The sequence below is a fragment of the Vanellus vanellus genome, assembly GCF_965231255.1.
Source record: "Vanellus vanellus genome assembly, chromosome: 1".
Lineage (NCBI taxonomy): Eukaryota > Metazoa > Chordata > Aves > Charadriiformes > Charadriidae > Vanellus > Vanellus vanellus.
Window position 1 is genome coordinate 104,433,026 of NC_138905.1, and position 14,829 is coordinate 104,447,854.

The window sequence follows — 14,829 nt, forward strand, 5'->3', positions numbered from 1 at the left end:
TTCTGCTCCTTGTTTCTTCAAACCATTGCTTCTCCTTTCCTGGCAATGATGTGGGGGACCAGTGAATCTGTAAAAACTAACTCTTAAATGCTATTTAGCGTCTTTTAAGCATGGGGGCTAATAACTTTGATATATGTGAAAGCTAGAGAGCTGTGCATTCATAAAGCCTTTCTTGGACATTATAAAGCAATTGACAGGTTCCTGACTCCTTGGTTCCTGTGAACCTCCTGGTTCAAGACTTGGTGGTGATGTCACTCTTGCATAAGTAGTATTTTTATCAGGGAATAAGCAGTTTGCTTGTTCCGTAGAACACATCTGCTTGACTTATATTTATTAGAGATTTCTGTGTTCCCCCTTGCCTGCCATCCTGCCTCTGTCTGTATGTTATAAGCCCCAGTATCCTTTTTCATGCAGGCTTGCGTCTCTACTTTACCCAGGACCTCTTTTATCCTCCCCCTTTCTTCCCACTTGTGCTGATGGTTCTTGGTACCCTCCTTTCCCTTGTTACCTTTGTCCTCTCTGTCTCACCCCCATTTCTCTTTACTCTTTCAGAGTGCCAACACTATAAAACTCTCCAAGGAAATCAGGGAAAGTTTCACAGAAATTTGGGGTGTTGACGGAAGCTACCAGTTATTTTACTGTCTGTTTTACTGTTCTTTAATTTGCCCATAAACAATTGCAGACCTGACTACACTGTATTCACTATTTCCCTCTTTCTGATTTTCCCGTTTGGAAGCAGGCACTGTCTGCTGGGGGCTGGAGCACTCCCTGAAACACTGGAACTGGTGGACAGTGGTCTTTGAAAGGCAGAAAAATGCCATGGAGACTGGGTCAAAGAGGGTGTCTACAGTAAATGAGGCTTCCAGGAATGCTACTGTGTGGAGGTTGCTGCAGTGAGGCGTTGGTGTCTCTGGGGACTCGTGAAGTGCCTACAGTTCATTACAAGGGTAGAAGAGTCCCGTCTGTGCTCCCTTGCTGCCCTAGTCCAGAGCATCCCTTCTTCTGGGGAGGGTCTTGCCTCTGTTTCTAAGAATTTGATTTTCTGCATGTTCTGAAATGTGCAGGTCTGTTGCCTGCCTGGACTCTGAGCTTTCCAGTATCTGTGTGCTTCCTGCGCTTTTTCTTTGGTCTCTTGTCAATGGCATACCCTGGGTGACACAGAGGGTGAACGTCAGAAAGCCATGCCTGACACTTTAACGCTAGGGCTGACATCACAGTTGCTGGCCTGGCATCAGCAACCCTCTACACCTTTGCTTGGCCCCCGTTGAATTCAAAAGCTCAGCACCTACAGCGGGTGCTGGCAGCCTGTAGGCTGCCTGTGCTGTCTGGGGCCAGTGAGGATGAGAAGACACAGTGTTCCTGTCCTCACTGTACCCACCTGTCCCATCTACCTCTCCCTGGCTCCCAGCTCTCAGAGAATCATAGAATGGTTTGAGTTGGAAGCGACCTCAAAGGTCATCAAGTTCCAAACCCCTGCCATGGGCAGGGCCATCTCCCACTAGACCAGGTTGCTCAAAGCCTCATCCAACCTGGCCTTGAACACCTTGAACACTGTCCCACTTTCTGTTTTTGGTTTTGGTTTTTTTTTTTTTTTTTTTTCTGCTGCAGGCAATTAAAGAAATCCTGAAAAGAGAGACAAGTTTGCTTCCCATGAGGTGGCCCCTGAAAGAAAGAGGAGCCCTGTGTGGATACACGTGGTACAGGTGCCAAGGAGATATCAGGCTGGGAAAGCAGCTCAGTGCGGGCTGAATGAGTGAGCCTGTAAACGTCCACTTGGCAGACCCAGGATCTCCTGTTCCCAGGGGGGACCCACTGGAAATTTGTCTATGACCCCTGTCACCAGAGCGTCTCAGTGCTTCCCAGACTTTAAAGGCAAGTATCCTCAAAACTTCTAGAGTACAAATACCACTTACAGATAGAAATCTGCAGCAAGGACAGCTGAATAATTTGCCTTGTGTTGGGAGGAAGACCTGGGCTTAGAAACCAAGTCCCTCGAGTATCAATTCTGAGGATGTCTTTATCTGTCCCTTGGGAGCAGTACCCAGCATTGATCCAAGCAGAGCTCACAGGACCTCTGTTTGGAGAGGTGGTGGCAGGAGGCACCAGAGGAGTCATAGGCAGTTGGTGCATGCAGGGAGCAGGACAAGGGTGAAGGAGCAATAGGAGACAGAGGATGGTGACCTGCACAAAGGCCAGAGGACAGGAGCTGCTGCAGGTGGTGAGAGGTTGGCACAGCCACCAGGACGTGCAGATGGGGGGATTTGGTGACCTCCTGTCTCTCAAAGCAGTGCTGTTCTGAAAGGGTTACCTCAGTTTTCTGAGCTTAGAGCACGTGAAACACAGAGGCATGACCAGAGCAGAGAGAGAAGGAAAAAATACTTCAGAAACCAAGAAAATAACAAATGGAGGAATCAAGCCTAAATCTGGTGTTGTGGGAGGCTGAGGGGGGCAAGGATGCTGGAGGGAGAAGGAATAGGAAAATGTCTTTAAGGGGAGGTAGGGAAGGAGGAAGAGAGCAAGAGGTGATGTGATATAAATGAGCAGAGGTGGAACAAGGAAAGAGGCTCACAATGAATTTATTTGAATTTCCATTCAAATGTTACCCTGGAAGAAAACCCCAGTTCATGTGAAATTGTGAAGACTGGGACTGCAGGGTCCCTCCTGGGGGGACTTGGCTGCTGCCAAGTAGCATTACTGTTGAGATATATTTTAGAATATACCATGCCACAGCAGGTGCATGCAATTAGAGGAGAGCTCTCCAAAATAGCAGGCGGCTGTCAATTTTTTAGCAAATGGTGTTGCCCTTTTTTTTTCTTTGTCCAACTGTGTAGAAATTTATTCTAAGACGTATCATCTTTACAGAAACATTTTCAAAAGACCCGTTATTTTTACCCTTCTGTTGCTTTTTGTGGCCAGACGAGGAGCAGAAGGCTATTCTAATGGCCACTGTGTGTGAGCTTTGTTTCACTGGGGGAAGTTAATGAACTCTAATGAACAAGCAAGTTTCAGGAGACTTTCCTTTCTGAAAGCAGAGGGCAGATTTCTTCCTGGCTGGAATTTAACCGAAATTACAACAATGACTACCTTTGTAAAGTATTACTATTGCTATCATTTGCCTTTTTATAGTGTTTCATGAATGTATCACACCTCAGAACACTCCTATATGGTAATTTTGCATTTACATCCCTATTTTCTACATTGATAAGGTATGCAACCAACTGTCATGATTAAATTTTTGTTCCACAACATGGATTGAAATTAAATAGCTTTTAAAAAATACCCACCAAAGAACAATTTAGCTTGATGAGTTCTAGGGTTTTATTATTTCTTGGATTAGGCAAATGCCTTCTCCCTGAACAAAGGGCTATGGCCGTTGTGGTGTAAATCAGAGATTTACCGTAGAATGTCTGCACCGTAGAGACACAAATAGAATTTGGACACCTCTTTGGTAGGTGGTTTGTTTTTTTTTCCCCCCCTGAATGGTAGGGGACAGAAAACAGACTTATATTCCCTTGGCTTCTTTGGTTCCTTCCCAAGTGCTTTTTGCTCAGCAAGGGGAGTGAGCTGGAAACGTTCTCCCACAACTCTATGCAGCACGGGCTGCAGCTGTGCTGGGAACCTGGCAGTGATGCTGGCTGCCAGAGGAGGGTGGCATAACCGGGCTAGTGCGACTGCCCAAAGTGAGCCATGAGCTGCTCACACCAACCATGACGTTTCCCTGTGCCAGTCTTGTGGGGCGTGTGCCTGTTGTGGGGCAGCTCCGTGAACTGCGTGGAGCACATTGAATATGTCTTAATGGCCATGTACTTTGTTTACCAGAATCGCTTCTGAGTGGGGTATCGGTGGCTCTGCTCTAGTACAAAGTGTTTTCCTAACCTAAACCACGACACCTTCCAAATACGCCTTTGACCTCAAAATGTTCCCATGACTGGCTCTCTAACTGTGTACAATTAAGGTGCTACTTTTCACTCTGCTCTCTTGAAGTGACTATGGCTACTGAAATCTCAGGTGCTGTAACTGGCAGGTTTTGCAACATGGGCAAGAATACATTCAGTATTCATATTCAAAGTTGCAGGCTGCATTACCCTGTGGCCAAAAGAGCTTTCGCCATTCCCAACTTTAGTGCTAACGATGAAGTCTCTCTGTCCTGCAAGGATCGTTGATCACAGTGGCTATTATAAACTAGTCAGTCTGGGCATGTAAGCTGTATTGCGTTCACAAAGAGCAGAAATTTATTTATAAATTGTTCAAGTGTGCTGTATTGCTTCCTGTGGAGCTGTATCACTCTTGTCTACTCCACTCTGTCTGTCGTTGTGAACCTTGTAGCCAGCTGCTTTGTGAGCCAGGCGCCTGGGGAAATGGAAGGAATGTTTCCACTCTAATTTTTGTGATCCTTTGGGGTGGAATTGGCAAAAATAAACTCCAAATCCCACCACAGACCAAGCCCTCCCCGTGAGTCACCATTCATGGTACAGTGTACAGATCTATGCATCTCATCTCCTTTTCTGCATGCTTTCACATCAGCCATTTCCCTGTCAGCAGTGAAATGGTATGTGTCGATACCTGTAGGTCATAATTTTATTTCTGAATTCCTGCAGGTTGTGTGGGACAGTCCTGGAAGTCAGCATTGTGGCATTTAGGGTTGGTATGCTGAGGACAATTTTGGAGATTTTCTTCTGTGGATTTTAGAAACAGGATATCAGACAGTCAGTTGTTTCGTGTCCCTTTTGCCTGGGACCACATGATTTTCCTTCTCTTTTCCTTTTAAATTACAGGCTTGGGCATTTGGTCGTTGTCGGTGTGGCAGTGGGAGAGCTGGAAGCCAGCTGTGTGCTGGGAGACATGCCGATTGTGTGAAGGTTCATCCCCGGCCCTGTAACCTGGTGCAGAAGATGCACTCCCTGCCTTCTGTTTTGCTTTTGTTCAAACTTTGTCATCCTAAACTGGATGATGCCTACAGCCATCTGCTGCATTTGGTAGTCTGCGGCATCATGCCGACTCAATTATGTGCCTCTCTGGGATAACAGCAGGCCAGTTTTCTTTTCAACTTTGAAAGAGTGTTTTTCCCATCCAAATGAAGGCTGAGATAAGTAGGAGCCTCCAGGAGCAAGCTGGATAAGCTGTTCCTAGCCACCTCATGTGGACTGTCCATGTCTGCATGGTGGAGCTGTCTGGGTGCGGTGGGACAGCTGCCAGTCTTTCACCGCAGCTGAGATGCTGCATCCTGGGGTTCCGCACTCTGACGTGGCGGCAGATGTGCTCCCCTGTGGCAGCATTTAACCATTTGGCACTTTTAATCTTTACCATCTCCTTTGGGGGTTTTTTGTGAATATATATTACACCAAGCAGTTTGGGATGATGTGAAATGAAAGGAGATGGTGCAAGTGTAAATTACAGTTGCTTTTTTCCAAGCACCAGGGAGAGACGCACTATGAAGAGACCACAGTGAGCCTTACAGTGGGCTCCTAGCAAAGTTGTTTTGTTGTGCTTTCATACTCACACAGAAGTGACCAAGCAGTAGGATTTATGTGTGTGATACAATCTGTGACCTCAGTCTCCTTCCTGTGGTGGGCTGGGGAGACATAACTGGAATCTGGGGTAAAATATTAGTCGTTTATTTTGCTGCAGGCTTAGGATAAATTTTGTGACTCCAGGACTGCTTCCAGTTTTCTTTTTTGCTTTCCCTGCAGGTGGTGGACCTGATGGGTTTCAACAGGTAGTCATCCAGACTTGCTCTTTGAGTCCTTCTGGGATGCCCATAGCACCCTGATCCTTTTTCTCCTTCAGTATATACTCCTCTTTGTTATATGAAGATAGGGGTCAGATCAAGCGTTGGTGAGCTAGAAGAGAGGACATAAACCTCATCTCAAGGACCTGTGCTATTTACATTCAAGACATTTCTGGCCCCACCAGCTGTTCCATGTGCGTTATTTTCAGAAGGGCAATAATCCGTGGGAGGTCAGGAGGGTGGAATTGTGTGAATACATCGGGTGAAGGAGATCAAGACGCTTGGAAGTCCTCAGGCCTTGTCATGACAGCGAGTCAGGATCCCAGATGCTTATGGCTTGCAGACTGGGAGAACTCAAGGAGAGTTCTGAATGTGCTGCTTGTACGGCTAGGAAAGGCTGCTTAGCCCAGCGTTTGTTAGCTTTTTTCTAGAGTCATTTGTGTTTACACTGCTGGCAGGACCACCTGTTCTTTTTTGAACAATAATATATAAATATGTGTAAATGTGTGTGTGTGTGTATTGCTGCATTTCTGCATTTATTTTTAGCCCTTTCTAAAAACCCCCGACAGGTTTGAAAGATGCTGTGGATTGAGAGTGGTGCCTGGCGGCATTGCTCACATTGACGGTTGTCAGAATTTCCATGATAAATCTCTGCTTTGAAAGGCTTATAACTCATCCTTCTATTCTTGGTCCTGCAGCTCTCGTATCCTGGGAAAAAACCCTTTTTTTAAAAAATGCATTTTCCCCACAGGTTTGTGAAAATCAGTTTTGTTGGCCTAAACCAGAACGTTTTCAATGCAGACATTGAGTCTTGTCACTTTTTTTCCAGTCCCTAATTGCAAATGTGTGGCAGGACTCTTTAATATGTTTCATATGGTCAAATGGAAAAATTATTTTGCATATCAGACTGATGCAGACACTGGATGGTGTAAATCAGTAGGGAGCCAACAGTAATTAGCTCCCTACCACCAGCTATGATGAAGCACAAACCCAGCTGAATTATGGCAGAGGGTGGGCAGTCTTCAGATCTGGTGTGATACTGGTTGCAGAATTATAGGGCGAATGCTCCTCGTATCAAGAACTAGCAGCGAGATGAGACGTACCAGGGTTTTTTTTTACATTCATAAACAAAGGACATGCATATTGCTATTACGTGCAATCAGCATGAGAAATCCAGTACAAATCAGCAGCTGATAATTTTAATGAAAATATACATAGTTATCCCTTATTAACTTTATCGTTCATATGTCCGTAGTGTCTTCCATCCATGCAGTGCAAAGCGGCTCACAGTTGTTAATCTGTACCATTGCTCAGTGAAGTCGTACACGCATCGTTGTGATTTCTAGTGCACACCCAAAAGAGAGGGTGTTGTGAGGAGATTTAATGATGTGCCCTGGTGATGCTGTGAATCCATGGCAAAACAGAGAACAGCACATAGGAATCTGCGTTGTTCAACAGTGCTGGAAGGACCGAGCTGCATCTCTTCCGAGAGTTTTCACAGTTTTTGAAAGCTGTTGAAATCTTAGTTGCAAATAGTACATTTGTATGCAGATGGTAGGTGCTAATTCAAAACATGAAGGGATGAACTTGAAACTGAGTCCTGACACACAATGAAGGTTGTGGAGGGCTTGTCGGGAACTTGAGCTGAATCAAAGTCAGTGTAATTTCACATGCAGCGTTCAGCAGGCCATTCAAACTCACGTTATCTTTTGGCAGATGGGAATAACACTTATTCCCTGCCTCACCAGGAAGGCTGTGAGGTAGTGAAGTACATGCAGAAGGCTTTGTATATGCAAGAGCTCAGCTGTTTTTCAAGCTGTATTAGTAGCTGTTTGAATGACAGATATGACCTTTCCTTCAGGTCTTGCCTGACAGCTCTGGACCCTCAAGGTTACAAAACCACTGCTATTACAAAATGGAGATAGTCCTGTGTTATTTTGTGCATGTTGCATGGGTACACACAGAGTGTTGTGTCTATGTTTTACTGTAGCTCCAGACGCAAAGTTTAAACCTTTTAATCCTGATTTGTCTTCCTCTGCAACTGATTTCCCTTTGTGGTTTTTTTTGTTTGTTTGTTTGTTTTGTTTTGTTTTGTTTTTTGTTTGGTTCCCCTGTCCATCTCTTGGCATCTCAGGGTGTTGCATACCTGTAGGATCTCAGCACCTCCTTAGCAGGCAGCAAGGACAACTATATTCATTTTCCAGATGGGAATTTCAGGCAAAGAAAGGCTCCGGTGACTTGCCTGTTGTCAGACACAAAACTTGCTGGAGTAGGAACCTGAGGGCACTCTCCAGAGCTTCAGGGTGGTGCCTGAGCTGGTTGTCCAGAGTCAGTGTTATCTTTTGTTGCTGTTCTGATCCCATCTGGCTGTCAGCTGTACCAGCCGGTGCTCTGTGGGTATTTACGCTGCTGCCAGTTCTCATGTCTCAATTGGGAGTCATTTAATGCGGGTGACTGAGATTCCTTGAGAGGAAGAATTTGAAGTATCCCAGACAATGGTATGGTTAACATCGGTTTTGTCGTAAGACTCTTTCTTAGTATTTATTTTAAGGATTGTTGACACACAGGAGTTTTTCTAGGGCTTTAGTATCTGTGGTTTCAGCCATGAAAAACAGTCAGAGGCAAAACAGCTTTGGCATTGGAGTTTAATATCCGTCCCTTGTAAGAGAATAGAATAAATGGGAAGAGAAACGTATGCTTCAGTGATAGTGAGTTCCTAAGAAAGGGACAGCACAATGTTTTTCATAACGCATTTGGCATTTCTGAAGAAAGATTCCTGGTAAAACATGACTGCAAGTCAACAGAGTCAACAAATGAATCAGAGAAGGGAATGGGGCATATGTCCCTTAGTAAAACACTTTATTACATATTCTCTTACTCTCAATTACCCTAATTTGAAGTGAGGAGCTAATGAATATTGCTAAATGGATTGAAACAAACAGCAGCACCATGGACAAAAACTACTTATTATGAACTGCAGTGTATTGACTGCAGCGAAGTTTTCCCAGGTTTGTTGGTTTTAATGCTGGGGTGACTGGTCTGACTGTCTGCTTACTGTAGGGAAGAGGACCTTAACCAATAATTTCTGATGGGGTCAGTAACTTCTATTAGTACCAGTGCATACCTTTTTAAACGCTATTGCAATAATTAGAAATTACCTCATCCCTGGAAGCACAGTCTTGTGCTTTCCTGCTTTCCAATTGTTAATTAAAATAATAGTTCTCATTGTAAGAGTGCTTCTGTTAGAAGAGCAATCCGTTGTGAGAAACTTTGTCCCCATTGCATGTACTTGCACATCAGGATTAAAATGCTGCTTACTTTTGTCTTGGTAAGTCAAACAGAGCAAGCTGTAGGCGCCCATTGCAGGCCAGTCTGCGGTGCAGAGATGCTGGGGGTAACATTGGAGGTGGCACTGTGTGCATGTAGGGTGCAGCCAGGCCCGGCCTTATTTGTGTTTCTGGGTCTGAGACGGTACGGATGCATGATGCTGTGATGTGACCTGTGTCTGTATGTGCATTGCAGCCTTGCTGCTTGCTTAGAAATGCACATAGGGGTGGTGGCAGCCCTGATTTGACTTGCGGGGAGGAGCACTTTGAAAAGGTATAGGCTATTTGTGCCATAGGGAGTGGGCTCTTCTCCTTACCCTAGGGTGTGCACTGGGAGAGGAAAAGGGCTAAGGCATCTCAGCGTTTGTGCTTCTGAGGATGTCCTCAAGCTCTCAGGTCCCTCACTGTGCTGGGAGCTGTGATGTGCTTGTGTGATCAGAGATATCCATCAGGAATCAGTGAAGATTGTCCTGAGGTCTCTTTCATTTAACAAATGTCTTTATTGTTGATTTAGAGCTGGGGACTTTAATGAACTTTTCAGAAAGTCCTCAAATTTGGGATTTCTCTGGAAATGCCAGAGACGAAAGGAATCTGGAGAAACTAGAAATATGGAGAGGAAAGTATAACTGTACCCTTAGAAAATACAAGACCACGCTAAGGGGTGAAAATAATCTAAAGCCTAATTTTCATGGGAAAAAAGGTGAGAAAAGAGTTCTCGTGATCTGTAAGGGGAAAATGAATTAAAGAAAAAGCCATTTTTTTTCAGTGGAATACCAGTTACAAACCACATGTGCTTTTGGGTTGACATGCAGTGAAGGTGATGGCAATTACTACTATACATGTTTACCAAAGTGCTTTCTTGAATCTGGGCTGAAGTGGAAGAAAAGCAAGGTGGGAACTGAACATGGCTTCACTGGACTATGTGATTTAGCAATGGCTAATTTTAGGCACTTGTTTCTGAAGTGTCTTGCCCGTAGCCTGGCACCCATCAAACTGGTTCTGTCAGGAGCACTTTTCAACCTCAAACTTCGTTCCCAGGCTGAAGAGCTGGCACGGCATTTACTTAAAAACAAACCCAAGCAAATAGCAGCAAGTTTCTGACCTCAGGCTTGCCTCTCCCTGCTAATCTGATTCCTTTTAAGGATAGGAGCTGGTGGCTAACGTGATTTCTAGTGAAACCCTATGTGTAGCTGAATATGAGCATGTCGGGTTTTGCTGGGGCTGCCATTAAAAAAGTCACGTCCTTACAGCCCGTATCCAGTTTCTAGAAAAAACGCTCAATATCTCTTTTGCTTGCTTTATTATTGTCATATAGCTGACCATCACCATCGTGCTTTTTTAAGGTTAGGTTCATGTCCACCATGAACAAGAAAATTTAACTCTCTCATGGGTCCCTAACAGTTCATTTCAATCTCTAGCTTGGCCACATCTGTCCTGGCCCTTCCTGTCTAAATTAACCTTACAATAAAGATGAGCTCTGGCACATGAATAGTGAGTCACAAACCCCAGCTCAGAGTAACCCCTGAACAATTTCCCACTGTGGTCCAGCCCTGAGAGACGGAGATGTCCTCTCAAAAAATAACAGTGGTCTGCGGGAGGCTTGGTCTTGCTCCTGCAAACGCTGCAGTTGGGCTCTTGCCTCGCAGGAGCTTGTCACGGGCCAGCTGAATGGAGTTTGAAGTATAGAAATGAGAAAAGAAAAAAGTTCCTAATCTGCTAATAAGATGTAGCCACCTCGAGGGAGGAAAGTGGCTTACTGTAGCAGTCCTCCAGGTCTCGGTCCAGAAATAATTTTAAAGGAATACATAAATATTGCAGCTTTTCTGAGTTTTGCTTCCTGGCTTGCTCTGGGGGAATACTTTTTCCTAGCAAATGTGGTACGATTGCTTTTATTCATCCAGAGACCAGTAGTTTTGTATTAGGCTATGAAGCTCTGTGTGGCAAACTGCATTAGAGGACAGGGGAGCGTGTTTTATGCCGGCACCATAGTGCTTTCGCAGTGCTTTTGCTACTCTCATGCTTGGGAAGTGTAGGGGCTTGTGAGGGGGTGACAAAACCCTCTGAGCGGGAGCACAAAATGGTGAAAAGCATTCACGTGGAGAAGCTGCTGAAAGGCTCGAACCTTCCCATGGGAAATTTGTGAGCAGCCAGGAAAGTGGGGTTTTCTGCACCCCTTATCCACATACATCCTGCTGTGGGGTTCCTGCGTGGGCACTGAGGATTGCCGGATTCCCAGCCATATCTCGGGCAATGCCTACGGGCTAGTGGAAGGGAGCTAAAAATGTGTTTGAAGCAATCACTGTTTCCACCAGCAGAATGCCAGTACATCACGGTTCTCTCAGACATTTTATATTACTGATCTAATGCGTACTGTCTTTAAAACATACTTTGGTGTGTATTTATTGCATGTAGTCTCTGGTGGAGGTGCATTGTCTGGTTTGTGATTGGCAGGATTGGTTACACAATATTGTTTGTGCTTCCCGGTGGCTGGAGGAACACACAGCTGCCTCTGGGGTGGATATCGGCCCATATGAATTTAAAATTTCGTTTCCATGACTGACATTCGCTTTCTGAGAACTCTGTTGCCCGTCAAACTCAATTGCTCAAATGTCTGTGGGAAACCAGTGGTGGTATGTGAATGTGGTCTCAGCAAATTCATTTTAAAAAATGTAAAGCAATGTTCACTGGAGGAAAAATGAAGCATTTCTGCATTATTTGGCTAAGCGAGTGTTATAAGTTCATTTGATCCTCTGTCTTTTTCTGTCATCAAATTTTCATGACAATGTTTAATATATATACACACACAGAGTATTACAATTCCTGTGGTCCCCAGAAAGATCTTCAATCATGTAGACCGTGTAAACAACAAACACTTAAGGAAAAAGCAAAGGTATTAATTTTGCACTTCCATCATAAATTTTCCCCTTAAAAGTGTATCTTAAGAAGCTGCCACTCTCCATCCTCATTCTCAGTCCATCCGCACCTCTGATGCAGCAGGTAACCTAATCACCCAAATGTTGTGCTTTATTCAGAAATGGGTGCAAAAACTGGTATAAGCCCTGTACAGGATCCCTCCTGTAATCCCTGCTTGGAGGAGGTGCCAAAATTCCTTGGGTCAGTTAGAGGTCTTATTGGGGAAAAAGAAAAGAGGCTGAGTTCTCACTGGACTGCTAAAGGTAAAAGTTGACCAGTCCCTATCCTGGTGTTTCTTACTGCAAACCAGTCTTAATCACAGCTGGAAGCTCCTCATAGTCTGACCAGCTCTTTCAGCTCTGAGAGCTGGATGTGATGTGAACTCAGTACGGAGCTCCACACTCCACATTGCCCAGGTATTGGTTCCTTTCCTCTTTTTATTTTTTTATTTTTTATTTCTCTTTAACAAATTCTAGGTTGATCTAGCCCTGAACAAGGCTGCTGGTTTTGTTGTTTGGTTGGCTTACTTCTTTATTTATTTTAATGCCATTTGTAAAGACAATGCTGCCCTTTTCTATCATCATTTTTGCCACTGGGAATTTTTTTATTTTTGTGCACCTGATGATAGTTCACCAGGTCGTACAAAAAGCATCAGACTTCCCTGGGAGCTTTACTGAGTGGAGAAAACTGGTAGTGGGATATGATTGAAACAGTGATACTATATCCCTTCAGCTGCCTCTTGGCTTCAAGCTAGTTCTTGAAGTCATTCTTCCTTGCTTGGATGAGTAGAAAATTGGGTGCCAGCTACTCTTGGCCCCAGAATGAGAGAGATGGTGTGCTGTCTGTACCTCGATGTACCTCCTGCTGAGCCTAGGCTTATAAAGTCCCCTGGGACATCATTTTGGCCAGAGTGCGTTGTCGCTGAGAGCCTCCTGAGGGAACAGCAGTGGCAGAGGGGTGTCCTCTGGGGACAGCAGTTCCCCCTGTGCCTGCCTTCAGCATCCCCGGAGGCAGCAGTGGCACTGGCAGGAGTGCTGCTGCTCCATGGCTCCTGCTGATGCTGGTGGTCAGCAGTGCTCACCACTGCTGAGGGTTGGACTCTCTGCTACGCTATGCTGACTTTTTCCATTGTGAATTTCTGCATTCTTCATACTTTGGACATTTGCAGTCCAGTCAAGCATGTTCTCGTTCCTATGAACGCACAGTGCTTTTATTCTTTGCGGTTTGGATCCTTGGCCTTGGTGAAATTCTGTGGAAAAGCGATTGAGGGGAGATTGTGTAGCCTGGCGTCTTTTTACTGGTTCCCTTTTAAGTCTTAAATATTATCAGCTTTGAGTTTTCTTGAGCATTGCCCTGCTCACATATTCTGAAAGAGGAAACAACTTGCACAAACCATGTGCTCTGGATCAGCCGTTACTTTTAAGTATTTCTCTCAGTTTCTCCCTCATTTCTCTCTCGTCCTGCTCAGCTGTCCCACTGTGCTGTTTGGAGAGAGGAGAGGGATTACAGGCATGACCTTGTCTTGATTCATTACTTTGTTAGTTTTGGCATTCTATGTATTTTTAAATATAGCTTTTCCTTTTATAGGATTAAGTATTTCTGTTTTAAGAGCTTGGTGAAACACTCGTTTCCTTGTTCTCCTATCTGAGGCCGGGCAGCTGATCAGCACAAGGCTGTAGACCAGAACTGGCTCCTGGCTCCTTCAGACACCAGTTAGAGGAGGCAATGCTGAAATGGTTTGAGGTATGCTGACCAAGGAGAAAGCTGGGGACAGGGTTTCTGTTAAAAATGTCGGTTCCAGCTCTCACTGGAGCATTACGTTTAGAGAGGCTGAGTGGACCCCAGCAGGTACAACTCTGGAGGAAAGAGGGATGAGAGCAGAATGAAAAGTTCCCACGTTTCCCCCCCCAACTCCCCTCGGAGCATTGTCTTTGTAATGCTGCCATTTAAAGATTGAGTGCCTACCCAAGGGCTGAATTTAATATATAATGTTGATTTAGGTCACAACTGTAAGATTGTCCATCCATCCATCTGGTACAAAGCAATAAATTCAAAATCTCTCTGAAATGACAGGCCAGCCTCTCTGGTCACTGGCTGAAGTAAACGTGCTCCTATTGTGGTGTGACAGCCTGGCCAGCCTTGACAGTGGATTCCAAGAATCACAAGTTTATGGTCTGTCAGCCAGTGCAAACATCCATCCATCAAGTATTCCCCGCTTGTTATACCTAGAAGACAGAACCAGGGAGGCATTAAGAAATGAGTGGCAGAGAGAGATTATCTGCTTTGATGCATTTATTCTCTAGGCTGGAACACAGAGGGCTGGGATGGTGGTACTCCTGTGGTCTCAAAGAACAACAAAAGACCACCTGTGAACATGTGGATTGTAGAGGTCTGAAATGGCATAGGGGAGATCCTTATCCTCATTTTTCAGCTACACCTTGGTCTGCAGCAGAGATGCAACCCTTCTGAGTGCCTGTAGCACAGAGGTTTTAAGGTTTGGGCTATTCCTTATTATGATACAAGAATAGTTTATTAAACAAGGCCTGGGTTAGTGCTTGAGTGGCCCTATGGGACAGCAATATCACTCAATAGCCAAGTTTTCCAAGGGGAGTGATCTGCTGTGAGTATGCTTGAATAAGCTCCTGGCTTATTTCATTGTGTATCTCTCCCAGCAAGGTGGCACTCTAAGGGACAGGGCTATGCACATGCCAATTAAAAACCCCAGGTCTGTGGGACTAATCCTGCCTCCTTGCTGCATTGTGTGGCTGTGGGTGCTCAGGTGGCATCTTCCTTTCTGGGCTGAAAACCCCCAAACCAAGGCTCCTTTGGTCTTAAACGGTCCCTGTAGTTTCTAACACAGTT